The sequence below is a fragment of the Periplaneta americana genome, chromosome 1, assembly GCF_040183065.1.
Source record: "Periplaneta americana isolate PAMFEO1 chromosome 1, P.americana_PAMFEO1_priV1, whole genome shotgun sequence".
Lineage (NCBI taxonomy): Eukaryota > Metazoa > Arthropoda > Insecta > Blattodea > Blattidae > Periplaneta > Periplaneta americana.
In genome coordinates this window covers 128,653,844-128,667,335 of record NC_091117.1, presented here as the reverse complement: position 1 = coordinate 128,667,335, position 13,492 = coordinate 128,653,844, and the positions used below count along the sequence as shown (strand labels likewise).

The window sequence follows — 13,492 nt, the reverse complement described above, 5'->3', positions numbered from 1 at the left end:
TGAATATGTTAGGAGAAAATCCACAAATTATTAGGGAAAACACGGAAATTTTACTTGAAGCAAGTAAAGACATAGGTTTGGAAGTAAATCGCGAAAAGATATGATTATGCCTCATAACCAGAACATAGTACGATATCGAAATATAAAAAATGGAAATTTATCCTTTGAAAAGGTGGAAAAGTTCAAATATCTTGGAGCAACACTAACAAGTATAAATGACACTCTGAAGGGTGGAGGAATTAAACGCAGAATAAATGTGGGAAATGCCTGTTATTATTCAGTTGAGAAGCATTTGTCATCCAGTCTGGTCTCAAAAAACTGACAGTTAGAATTTATAAAAAAGTTTTATTACCGGCTTGGTTAAATGATGGATTGTCGATATTGTGTATGATGATCTCGGTTATCACATCGCACGTAGACGGTTATTTCCAGTTCATTTGTCAAACAGAGAGCGTTAATGTTAATTCAGTCTTCATACTCATTTTACATGGAATATTATCGCCGTTTGTATTAAATAGCTGTTATTCTATTATCTCCTTTTTTTCCTTTTGTAATATAGTTGCATATAAGTACCATTGATTTTTCTATCACGTCCACTCCAAGCTTTTATAATATTCACCAGTAAGCTGTACTGTATGTCTGTAAAGGTATTTCCTGTCCTGAATACAGTATGCTTGATATTGTTACATATATTATTTGAATAGAATAGTTTATTCCACAGGATAATTTCGACAGACTGACAGCAGGTTGGCATACTGTGTTGACTTCGAATACAAACTTGTAAAAATAAAATTACAAGAATGATCTATATGTCAAGTGCTCTTATAGGAAACATCGTGTTAAATGATGACTTTCAAACTCACTTTTTTCCCTCCATCTACAGGTGTGTGTTGTAATTCGTTGTTGCATCAAGTTACCTTTCCTTTTGTTTGGCTAAAAAGGACTGCAATTTCACCGCCACGGGATTTCACATTACTTTCCTCCTTTGTGATACAAATTATGGAAGCAGATGTGTGTATTAAGTATTCCGACAGCGAATATTTGTGCAGTGATTGCACAAGCTTTCATTCTAGTATTGATTGAGCAGTGCTTAATTAATACTGAGCATGAAAGAGCCAATTTGCTCAGTTCTCGTCGTGCGGGAGAACATTGAGCTTGTTTGCACGCTCCTCATATAATAATTTAGATTTACATATAATTTCTCCTTCTGTAGTAATTATAATGTTCGAAGAGTCTATTCATATCTCAACACTTTCGAGGTCTTACATGTTTAGGCGGGTACATGACGAGATTTGTGTGATGTGGTGTCAGCATGACGCCAGCTACTTCATCCGAGATAATATAAAATATCACATAGGCAACTTACAACATCCATATGTGTAGAGAATCTGTAGTCAGGAATAGACCGTGATTCTTACGGTTGTAGGTTTGCAATAATTAATTATTCATCTCTGTAGCTAGCACGTAGTCTACTACTACAATATTTTCAGTAACTTCTGCACTCACCTTACAATGACAGTAGAGTGTTTTTTCTTATACTGAGGATCATGTAAGAGTAATTTCTAAAAGACTAATTTGGCAGTCTCTTCAGTATCCCCAAAAGAGGATAAAATCACACAATGCCATGTACTATAATAATAATAATAATAATAATAATAATAATAATAATAATAATATAGTATTAACAATAACAATGTCTTGCTTATTTACCACATCTCATCTTTATGTTGGGGAGGTGTTTTATAAAAGATTCAATAATTTGTGAAAGAGTATATTTTTCTTCTGGACCTCTCGCACATTATGTTAGTAGTTAGTAGATTAGAGTATGATCTAATATTGAAATGTATTTTGTCTGACAGCATGAAATTCATTGCTTTGATTAAACAGTTTACGGTTCACGAGACCTAACCTAAAAATGTATTTTGTTTGATCACGTGAAATGATTAGTATGAATTCCGAAAACGAATGCCACTTTGAAATGTATGCTTTAGAATATTTACTCCGTTATTGTAATAAAAGTCTAAACACGAAAGAAATTAATTAAAATGTGAAGTGGTATTTCTATCGATTACCCAAGGGCATGTATCACATGAAATATGTTATATTTATTTACAGTTAGCCTACCTGACTCTAATCTTGAAATTGTAACCACAACACAAAGCAACACATACAATAACTATTATGTATTAATATGAATACTGATATTAATTAATTATTAGTATGTTCAAATTTCACTAACTTCCAGTAATGGGCTCAGAAATATAGAACAATTTGAATTTTCAGATTTTAAACTACCGACAGCTTGTGTCACTGCTGCCAACATAACAGTTATAAAATCACTACCAGTTGTAGTATTTCTCAGTACCGAAATTCGAAACGAAGTTGGCAAAAGAAAATTCAATCTGCAAACTAGAAAATCACCATAATCCACTAGCTTATGTAGTATTGGGGGGGGGGGGGAAATGGTTAGGTTTCACCCTTAGGATATTAAGTAAACTGACCCGGACTTTTGGAACATAACAGTAACAAAGATTGAGAGACAATAGGCTACGTATGTTTACTTTTTGAAGTGATTGGGAGGCATGAGTACAACTCATGTCGACACACGTTTAGGAACTTTTCTTGAGAGCAAAGAAATAATTACCCGACAAACTTTTCTATGTTCTATAGCCCTGTACTATCTGCTGTCCCAGTATCTCAACGCAGCAAGAGCTGTTCCCTTTAGTGTACGTTCACTCTGCGCAAAATAAACATTTATGTGGTTAACAAGTATAATTCTGACATTCTACACATGTCAGTTAATTATTGTATAATATATAGAACTTATTTCGTAGAAAAATAGATTCTACGCATTTCGTTGAATCCGCATTCTATTCTATAGGCGGTATTCAGACTTAAAACAGTGGTTTCTGCGCACTGAAAAGACATTATTACTTTACCTGTTGCATACACTTACCTGTTTCTGATACTACACTTATTTTTTTTAAAGCTTGATCTTGAGTAATCCTTGAGTGAAGTAGCGGTGGTGGTGGTGGTAAGTAGGGGCGGGTTTTGAACAACCCTTCAGCACGTCGCGTCGGTTTGATAGTGGCCTATTGTGCATCCCGAAGTATGGGATGAATTTGAATGAGGTGTACCAGACCACCGGCCGCATGAGACCCCTCACCCACTCACCCAATGGACTTAAGTTCATTAACTTCCAGTGTAGTCGTACTGCGAATGATCTATAGTTAGACCGTTATCCAGTTTATACAATTTATAAATATATGTAGGCCTACTGCTTGTCCCTTTTTATTGTATATTCTCTATGAATTTCATTACAGACTTCAATTTTCTTAACATTCTTATTCATTTCATTCATTCATTCATAGTTTTCTGCCTAAGGATAGATCTTTCACTACAAACCCAGCATTCTCCAATCTTTCCTATTTTCTGCCTTCCTCTTTGTCTTCGCATATGATCTATATTATCCTAATGTCATCCATCATCTGATATCTTCTTCTGCCCCGAACTCTTCTCCCGCTCACCGTTCACCAGTGGATCTTTCAGCAGACAGCAGCCAGTGACCCAAACAATTCCTTTTTCTTTTCCTGATCAGTTTCAGCATCATTCTTTCTTCACCCACTCTTTCCAACACAGCTTCATTCCTTATTCTGTTAGTCCATTTCAACCGCTCTATTCTTCTCCATATCCACATTTCAAATGCTTTTATTCACTTCTCGTCACTTCGTCGCAATGTATATGTTTCTGCCCCGTACAATGGCAAACACCACATAAAGCACTTCACTAGTTTCTTCCTTGGTTCTCTTTCCATAGGCCCGCAGAAGATGCTCCTTTTTCTGTTAAAAGCTTCCCTTGCCATTTCTGTCCTCCTTTTGACTTCCTGGCAGTAATTCATGTTACTGCTTACAGTACATTCTAAGTATTTGAAGCTGTCCACCTGTTATACTGCCTCGTTTCGAATTCGCAAGTTTACCTTCTTCATTTTTCTTCCGATAACCATGGTCGTCTTCTTGTTTGCATTTATCTTCATTCCATCTGTCATTTGTCTCCAGTAGCATATTCCTTATTATCATCTCCTCTTCTGCTAACAACGCCCTATCGTCAGCAAATCTTATGCACTTTATTCTTCTTCCTCCTACTATCACCCCGTAGGTTTATTGCCACCCTCACATAAGCCCGCCATCGGTCCCTATCCTATGCAAGATTAATCCAGTCTCTATCATCATATCCCACCTCCCTCAAATCCATTTTAATATTATCCTCCCATCTGCGCCTCGGCCTCCCTAAAGGTCTTTTTTCCTCCATTTGTACCATTTACAGTTGTAAATAGGAAATGTAGGAGTTCTGCATTTATGAAATTTTCTTCTCCTTCTCCATCATTTCTGTTTCACAGCGTATCATTACATCTCTCCTTTTTTATCTTTCAGCGTATCTTCTTCACGTTTGATTACAGCGATATGCAATTTTTGTCATCCTCTCATTCTATTAAGTGTTGCAACCACTTGCTACGATATTTTATTGTATCATTAATGAATACGTTATATTGTACCTCTCTTCTTATATCTTCATTTTCTTATGCTGCCCTTTTGTACAGTCTTTTGTTCTTTTGAAATTCATTTCTACGTTTTGTACTTTAAAGTTTTCTTTATTATATTCTTATTTCACGCAGATATGGAAGAATAAGTGTAATCAATGTTTTAAAAATTTGTATTATCGTTTTCTGTTTTGTTTTATGTTTTAGAGTTCTCTGTATGGCACTACATATCAAGGTTCCGAATTATATACTAAAAAATGTAAATAATAAAAAGTGAATTCTACTAACCATATTAATCAGCCAAATGTCATGAGACTGAATAATTTCAAGGGAAAAATTGTTCCGGGGCTGGGTATCGATCCCGGGACCCTTCGCTTAGCGCACGAATGCTATACCGTCTGAGCTACCCCACTAACTGTACACGACACCGTCACAATTCTTCCCTTTATATCCACACAACTCAAATGGGCTGACAAGACGCCAGAAACCCAACTTTGAGTGCACACAATTCTGTGTGACTTAAATTGTGGCTTTCTGTTAACGTACCTACAGTAACGAATATATTAAGCAAATCTGGCTTCCAGGTAGAATCTCCCTGTGAAGCAGGCTTGAATAATTAGGTACGTTAACAGAAAGTCACAATTTAAGTCACACAGAATTGTGTGCATTCAAAGTTGGGTTTCTGGCGTCTTGTCGGCCCATTTCAGTTGTGTGGATATAAAGGGAAGAATTGTGACGGTGTCCTGTATAGTTTCTGGGGTAGCTCAGTCGGTAGAGCATTCGTGCGCTAAACGAAGGGTCCCGGGATCGATACCCGGCCCCGGAGCAATTCTGCAGTGCCTGGGGAAAAGTGACATAAGTCAGTTTCCACAAATGTTTTTTGTTAATTTATTGACAACTTACGGAACATCTGCTCGCTTGGAAAAAGAGACATAATTATTTCTCCCATTACAATAATTCATACAGAAAAAAATCAAGTCGACATAAACCAGTGTAAGTTGTCAATAAATTATCAAAATAGGTTTGTGGAAACTGACTTATGTCACTTTTCCCAGGCACTGCAGAATTTTTCCCTTGAAATTATTCAAGCCTGCTTCACAAAGAGCTTCTACATTAAAGCCAGATTTGCATGTCATGAGATTGTTTTACTTGTTAGAAATTAAGTATGGAAAGACACTACAGATGACTTTCCGAAAAGGAGGGAAACGGAAGGCTCAAGACACCTTATCATAGAAAGGTGATGACAAAAATCACAAACTCCTTCAGATACACTACCGGTCAAAGGTTTTCGATCACCTATCACAGTAATTATGGATATGTGGTTAAAACAGGGATTTCGTTTTGAATATTCAGTCATATCATAATGCTAGAGAGAGAAAATATTTATTTTGTTTGTATATTTAGTTTTTCCGATGTGTTTGTACATTGAAATAAAGTATATAGTTATTTTCATAGCTGATCGAAAACTTTTGACCGGTAGTGTATCTTGGAGTAACATTCCAGGCAACAGGAACCACTTTCGATCTACATGCTGAAGAAAAAGCCATAGCCGCCACTAGAGCCATCAACGACATACAGCACCTACAGGACATATCTGTTGAAGCAGCTATGAAGCTTTTCCATGCAAAGATTATATCCATCCTCACCTATGGCATAGATGTGATTTGCGACTATTTAAAGAAGAAGGATTTGAAAGCGTGGGAAAAAGTCGAAGCCACATACTATGTCAAAAGGGTACTAGAAGTGTTGAAATTCACACCATCCAGGTTAATCTATGTGTTAACAAGAGAACCCTTTCTGATCGAGTAACTACGATATTCATTAATTCTGCCATCTACAGACGCGTACAAGCAACTTCTAGAAGAGAATACACAGAAGAGGAACAATATAGACGACGAGTTCTACGCCACTAGCGCCATGGTCGACCAAAGCTGGTTCCAAGTGTGCAGCACATCACAATTCCATACAGTGTCCGAGAAGTGTATCTGTAAATTCTGTAGTGCAAGGTGTGACAAGTACCACGTCCTGCAGTGTAGCGAGTGCCCGAAAACAGTGACCGAACTTAGCACCGAAGACTAACCAACAACCTATGCACACTTGTGCGCATTTCTTCTTTATTAATTAAGTTTGGCATATTCATTCATTCTTAGTGTTCTGCCCAAGGGCAGATCTTTCACTGCAAACCCAGCATTCACCAATATTTTCAATGTTCCGCCTTCTTCCTAGTAGTCTCCGCGTATGATCATGTAAGTATAGCATAGGATCCAATTTTATTCCCTCCCAGGAAAAAAAAACGCACATTGGATCTTTCCTCAGAAAAACTCTCACTTACATCAGAACGATGACCACTAGAACACCGACAAAGTTCCATTACGTACACTGTGGTGGGTGGTTTTATATAAAATAACTTCCTTGATATAGCTTTTGTCTTGAACTAGTTTAAATTTTTCAGTGGGATGAGATCTTGTGAAGTAATGACAATATCGTATCACAGGAAAGTTTCCATTTTCTTATTCTAAGGTTTCATTCTAGCGTAACAAGATTTTATCAACGTTATATGAGATATTGTGTAGAAGAGGAGCAATTTATCTCTATGTGCATGATGCGCAGATACTGTAGGCGTCCATTCATGCGGAGTTGATTTCATCAACTTCTGCAGGAAAAGTAGAATCCATGAGGGAGGCTTTTGTTACGAGGCTCAGAAAGCCGCATCACACAGTGCGGTAGGGTACATGAATGTTTAAAATTTCGTGCGTACCAAATGCACCGGCCGCTATGAGCAAAAGCCTTCCGGGTATTCAAATATCGGATGGACATTATGCGGGCTACTAATGGAGTTCGGGGTGAGGTTTATTGGGGTAAAAGATGGCACCTTTCTCTCATGGTGGAGACTGCAATTATAGCACTATTCATTTTCTTTGTATTAACCCATGAAATGATTCCTTTTACTGTGGTGTGATATTACATACTGTATCAATACGAGTATTGGCATGATATGCATTCTGATTTCAGGAAGCAGTAAATTTACAGCACTTTAACGGAAACACAAAGTTTTTTTTTATTCTATGACATTAATTTACTCATTACATGGTCTATAAAAATAATTTAGAATTCAAACTTCGAAGTTCTCTAAGTGCATACACTACTACCACTACGATTACTACTAACAAGCAAACATTCTGTTGGAGGCAGATAAAGTTTTTTTTTTCTTTTACCATGTTAATAATGTCAAAAGAAGTGCTTATACAAATTTTGGCCACTCAATCACAATTACGAGGGCCGTAAAAAATAAGTTCGCCAGTGGCCGTTAATATAAAGAAAACACAATTTCATTGGAAAAATTTATTGAAACAGACACAGTAATTGTTGAGCTATTTTTCAATATATTCCTCACCGGAATTGAGGCATTTGTCATAACAAGGGATCGACAGAGAGGTGCAGACGGCTGTCAAACGCTGGTTCCGATTCCTGGCGGGTGACTTACAACACAAGGATACAAAAATTGATCCCATGGTATGACAGATGTCTCAATTCCAGTGGGTGATATGATTAAAAATAGCGCAACAATTGCTGTATCTGTTCCAATAAATTTTACCAATGAAATTGTATTTTTTTTTCTGTTAACGGCCCTTGACAAACTTATTTTTACGGACTTCGTAATTGCGGTCGTGTGGCCAAAATTTGTATAAGCACTTCTTTTGACATTATTATCATGGTGGAAGGAAAACATTTAACTTTTTTTATCTCCTCCATCAGAATGTTTGCTTGTAAGACTATGTAACTACTACTGATAATGATGATATAATAATTTTTCTTCTACTGTCGGTGCTACTACATTCCGACTGTTAATTTCTAATGCTATTACTACCACTGAAGATAATGAAATCGTTGAGGAATATCAATGAATAGAACATTCAATTTGACACTGTTCCTTAAGTGTAACCACTAACCAAGTCACTCAATCCAACATGAAGACGAACTGCGCTGTGCAATCTGAAAACCTCGGAAGGTATCTAAAAGTCATGCTATGTATTGCTAAAGCTAAAATTGTGCAATTTTTATAAAACTATCCAGAAAGATATAAAACCTGCACAAATAAAATATTGAATAGTAAAAAACCTTCACTTATATACTGTAGATCAGAATTTTCCGTAAGAAAATGAAAAAAGACATTGCATAAATGTGTCAATGTTTACAGAATCATCAGAAAAATTAAAACTCAAGTTTTGAAACCCTCACTAGTACAACATAAAATATAGTACGTTTACCGGACAAAGCAAGACTAATGTGAGGCTTAAAGAATACGTAGACAGATCAAAAATAACTTCGAATAACAAAAATGAAATTCGTGAAAACTGCTGCTTTTACGCTCTCGAACCATAGAAGAAGTGAGACTTCTTTTTAGACAAACTTAGAGTTGAATTAGTTTCAAAATGCGTATAAAATTATCGAACAAACTGGAGAGAACACATTACAACTGTTGCTGCTGGTACTATGTATTTTACTGTTCCTGTTACTGCTATTAATGTTGCTACTGCGACTGCTAATGCTACTCCTTCTCTTGGTATTGCTGTTCGTATATAATACGGAGTGTGATGCTGTTATTCATACTGCAATTGTTGGTGTTACTACTATTACGGTTGTCGGTACTGCTACGGTGTTGTTGCTGCCTTTTATGTTGATGCTGTTGCCATTGATGCAACTGCTACTGTTCGTTGAGATGCTGCAAGTTCTGACGTTATACCAGTGATGTCAAAGCAAGCGCATTTTTCTGGTCTTGACGTCGTGCGCGGGCATCTAGCGCTAAGTATGGAAGGAGGAAGGATTTTGTATATGAATAAGCAGCCTGTTGGATTAAGAAGACAGAAGACAGTGGTATACAAACTTCAAATGGAACGTGGAATTTCATGTCGTTTTTTATATGGCTTCTTTCTGTTTGATATTATCTATAGGCTATTGTTTGTAAAACAAAAATATTTACACCAATTTCTTAATATTGTAGTTGTGTTTTAAACGTTAATAACATAATAAAGATTTAAGAAGGAATATTTACATAAATTCCACAGTAGTACAACTATACTGTACTAAGTAAATGAAACACATCATTCATAAAGAAAATGATATCCCAAGGAAAGAGATTGAGTATGACATGATAAATTGAAATTGATATTGATGATATCTTTGGACTTATAAAAGTAATCAATAAACTAATCAAAACAATATTACAGTACAAAACAGAGTTTATTTTAATTGTAACTAATATTACATATCAAAATTCTTATCGCATTAGGCCTATGCTTTTAAGGTGATATTGGTGCACAACTTTCTATCATCAGTACGGTATATTAAATTATTTTCTCGAAATCTGCTGAAGCTATAGAGCTGACATGGGCACATATCTTTTGTTTATGATGTGACAATAGTTGCTTTTTTAATCCATTTCCTCACAAACATTTTCCATGCGAATATTTTCAAAATTTGTAATACACAATCTGCAGTAATACGTATTTACGATTTTGTCTGCTGAAAACCCGTAATTTGCCAATTAGTTTGCGCAAATTTGTATCTCTAAGCTATGAGTACTAACCTGTGTTATAGGAGTTGTTTAAAGTGGTATCTGTCTACATTCAAGCAATCCTGACATCTGATAAAATTATCATTCACACGCAAAAGTTCTGCTTTTGATTTTCTCCAAATTTCTGTTTTATTGTTTTTGAGTTCATCTATAGTGTGAGCGTTATTTCTTTATGTTTTTTTAGGGTTTCTTAGAAATAAATGCCAGGTGAGCGTGCTAGCCCTCTAGAAATGATTCTGTTGTCAGAAACGATCTTACATTGGCCAAAGACTCTCCAGAAGTGTAGAGTGTGGAAGAATCTTGTTGAAAATATCCATTATCTCTCGTTATCTGCTAACTACTGAAACAATGGTGAAAGTATTTCTGTGCTATACAACTGTCCATTTACTGTATTTTTCATAAAATATGGGCTATTTTTCTTGTTGGGAGGGAGGTAGGGAACATCCCACGCACTACGACCTGAGGTCTATTGTACACCCTCCCCATATGGGATGAGTTGCGTGCCCACCTCCTCTACGCGCACCGACCTAACCACTTGATCCCCCCCCCCCCTTAATGACCGATCCTTACAGCCAACAGAGTTCATGTACCATTCCTACTTCGTCAATCCTCCCAAGGCTTCCTTAACGGTCCGAGGCGAAAGTCCTCCCCAGAGAAAGTCTGCCGAGCCACCAGCGTAGCTCTGTCGGCTAAGGCGCTTGCCTGCTGATCCGGAGTTGCGTTCGGGCGCGGGTTCGATTCCCGCTTGGACTGATTACCTGGTTGGGTTTTTCCGAGGTTTTCTCCAACTAAGGCAAATGTCAGGTAATCTATGGCGTATCCTCGGCCTCATCTCGCCAAATACCATCTCGCTATCACCAATCCCATTGACGCTAAATAACCTCGTTGATATAACGTCGTTAAATAAACCAAGTAAAAAAAGGTCTGCCCCGTGTTCCGTTGCAGAAGCTATCCATCATCACATGAATACAATCCATGGAGGCCGGTCGAGAGAGCCAGCAGCTTCGGAGGGCCGCCTGTAGAGCGATCTGAAAACCAGAAGAAGTAACGGGATGATGAATGAAAGGATGGTAGGGGAGGAAAGAAAGTGGCGAAGATGAGTGGGGTTCCAATCCCCATAGGAGTGAGGGAGAGAGGAGAAAGGAAAAACCCCGAAAAAAAACCCTCACCCAGGCAACTCGTCCAGACCGGTGATCGAACCCGGGCCCGCTGGGTTCGGATTTAGACTCGCTAAACCCTCAGCTACAACTGTGGACAAATCTGGGCCTTATTCGTGTTGTAGTTAGTGCACACCACACACTTCTTTCATCATGAAGGAGAACTTCGTGAATTAATTCGGGATTTTCTGTGCTTCAGTCCGTATAGGTTTGTGAACCAACAGAACCATGCAAATTAAATGAAACCTCAGCTGAGAAAATTATTAAATGCCGATGAACATGACCAGCAATATTTTACAAAACCCCATTACAGAGATTCACACGGCTTACGTTGTCATGCTGTTGCAATTCGTGGACTTCAGCTACTCTGTTAAAGGTTGCAATGTTAGCAGTATAGTAGCTCTTAATTTTCGGTTGTTGATATAATTGTGTAAATTGTAATTAATTTTCCTGACAAGAATCTTTTCGAGACTTGTCCATACCATTTCATATATCACAGGAACTTTGTTAGAAAGAGATTCGCGAGTTTGAATAAATCTGTTTTTTCGTATTACTTTACAAAAACATATTTTTGAAGAATGATTGATCTGTATGGTACAACATTCCTAGTTGTACTGACTCGTAGATACGGAATATTAACAAAAATCGGTCCAATAATTCTGGAGAAAATGCTGTTTGGAGATGAGCTAAATGTCGACAAAAGACACCATTTTCTTTTTCAGCTTCGTAATATTGCGTACTTTGTATACGACCTGAAGACATATAGGCCTATTAGGGAGAATGTTAAAAAGCTCAAAAATCAATTGGTAGAAATGATTCAGTTTGAAATGTTATGTAAAACATGTTATATAAAATCGAACTCCTATATCGGTTTTGTGTACAGTGATATTGTGGTACATGTTGCTGGTAATGAATGGAAATTAGCGTTCAATTACAGAGTGGCGTTCGATTCATTCGAGACATGTAGGATCGTATCTCCGGTGTCGGCTGCAGGCATTGTTCCCTCTAATTAAAGCCTTGAGCTTACGTCACTGTGTAACAGATGGTATGAGCTCCCCTTTTTTTTACAGAAAGGTGCTTGTTTCCAGATCAATTATAAAGTAATTAATTCAATTTGTATCACATCTTCTCAGAAAGTAGATTTTTATTCAAAAAGAGTGCACTTTGAGGTTAATCACATGCGTGCTCCGAACGTTGCATTATGCAGCCTTAAGATTTGACTATGCGCGTGGTTATGTTTAAGTGAATTATTAAGAAAGTGATACACTAGAAGTGCTACAATGCAGGTACTTTTTAGAACACTCAAACTATTACGAAATTTATTTTTAATGGTGGGTATCTAAGAGCCTGCGTTAGACACAAAAATGTAAGACAAGTTGGCGCGTAACATCATTAAATTCCAATAACGTACCTGTAAAAGATAGGCAGCACAAACCTATGTGTAAATTAAAGAGTATAAGAGAGTTTTCATTTTATGTAATCATAATTCATAAATGTATATATTTTGCTGTAATATTTAATACAATTCAAAACATATCTATACAAATATACTAGCTTACATAATGTCATTTAATTGTAACTTGGGAAACGAGATTCCCGTGTTTCTTTTTACGGATACTTTCTCATTAATGTTTGATCCCGTTTTGATCTACATCAGCGGTTCAAGCTATTTATTTTTCACTTTACAAATTATTACAACTCAAGTTTAATTTGCAAACTTTGCTAAAATTAGCTTTGCTTGTAATGAAAAAAGTTATAATTTCAACATTTTTATAAAAATTAAGATACATTTATTGCTGGGATTGCATTATATTTTATTGTATTTTTTTATTAAAAACAGATCAAATTTTGCTTTCAAAACTCCCTTACGGACCCCTGACTGTTAGCACTCGGATCCTTCAGATTAAAAATTATTGATCTACACAATTGGCTATAACCCCAAAAGAACATAATAAATGTTAAAAATAAAGTTTTCCAGCTGTGAACATTGCTGTGAGTGAGTTCATATGTTGGAGCACTAATGGACACGCATGATACGAAATAGTAGACTTTTGATAAAATAAATAGTTTTATTTACTACAGTAATTTATTATTGGTAATAGTTATAGTAAGTGAGCATTCCCAACATTTATAAAATGTGGAAATCATTCTTTAGATAATTTATCTTACAAAATAATTTCTGTTAGATATGATTTGCACTATTTCACTTATCAGCTGTCTTTA

At 36.5% G+C, this 13,492-nt stretch overlaps 1 protein-coding gene and 1 non-coding gene across 7 annotated transcripts in view; both read left to right on the top strand.

Annotated features, from left to right (window-relative positions):
* homer (protein) overlaps positions 1 to 13,492 on the top strand; it is a 497,710-nt gene that overhangs the window by 360,157 nt on the left and 124,061 nt on the right. The gene's annotated exons all lie outside the window — the stretch shown is intronic.
* Positions 5,291 to 5,363, top strand: TRNAS-GCU (transfer RNA serine (anticodon GCU)). Its single transcript has one exon. It is a non-coding gene; the product is annotated as a tRNA-Ser (tRNA).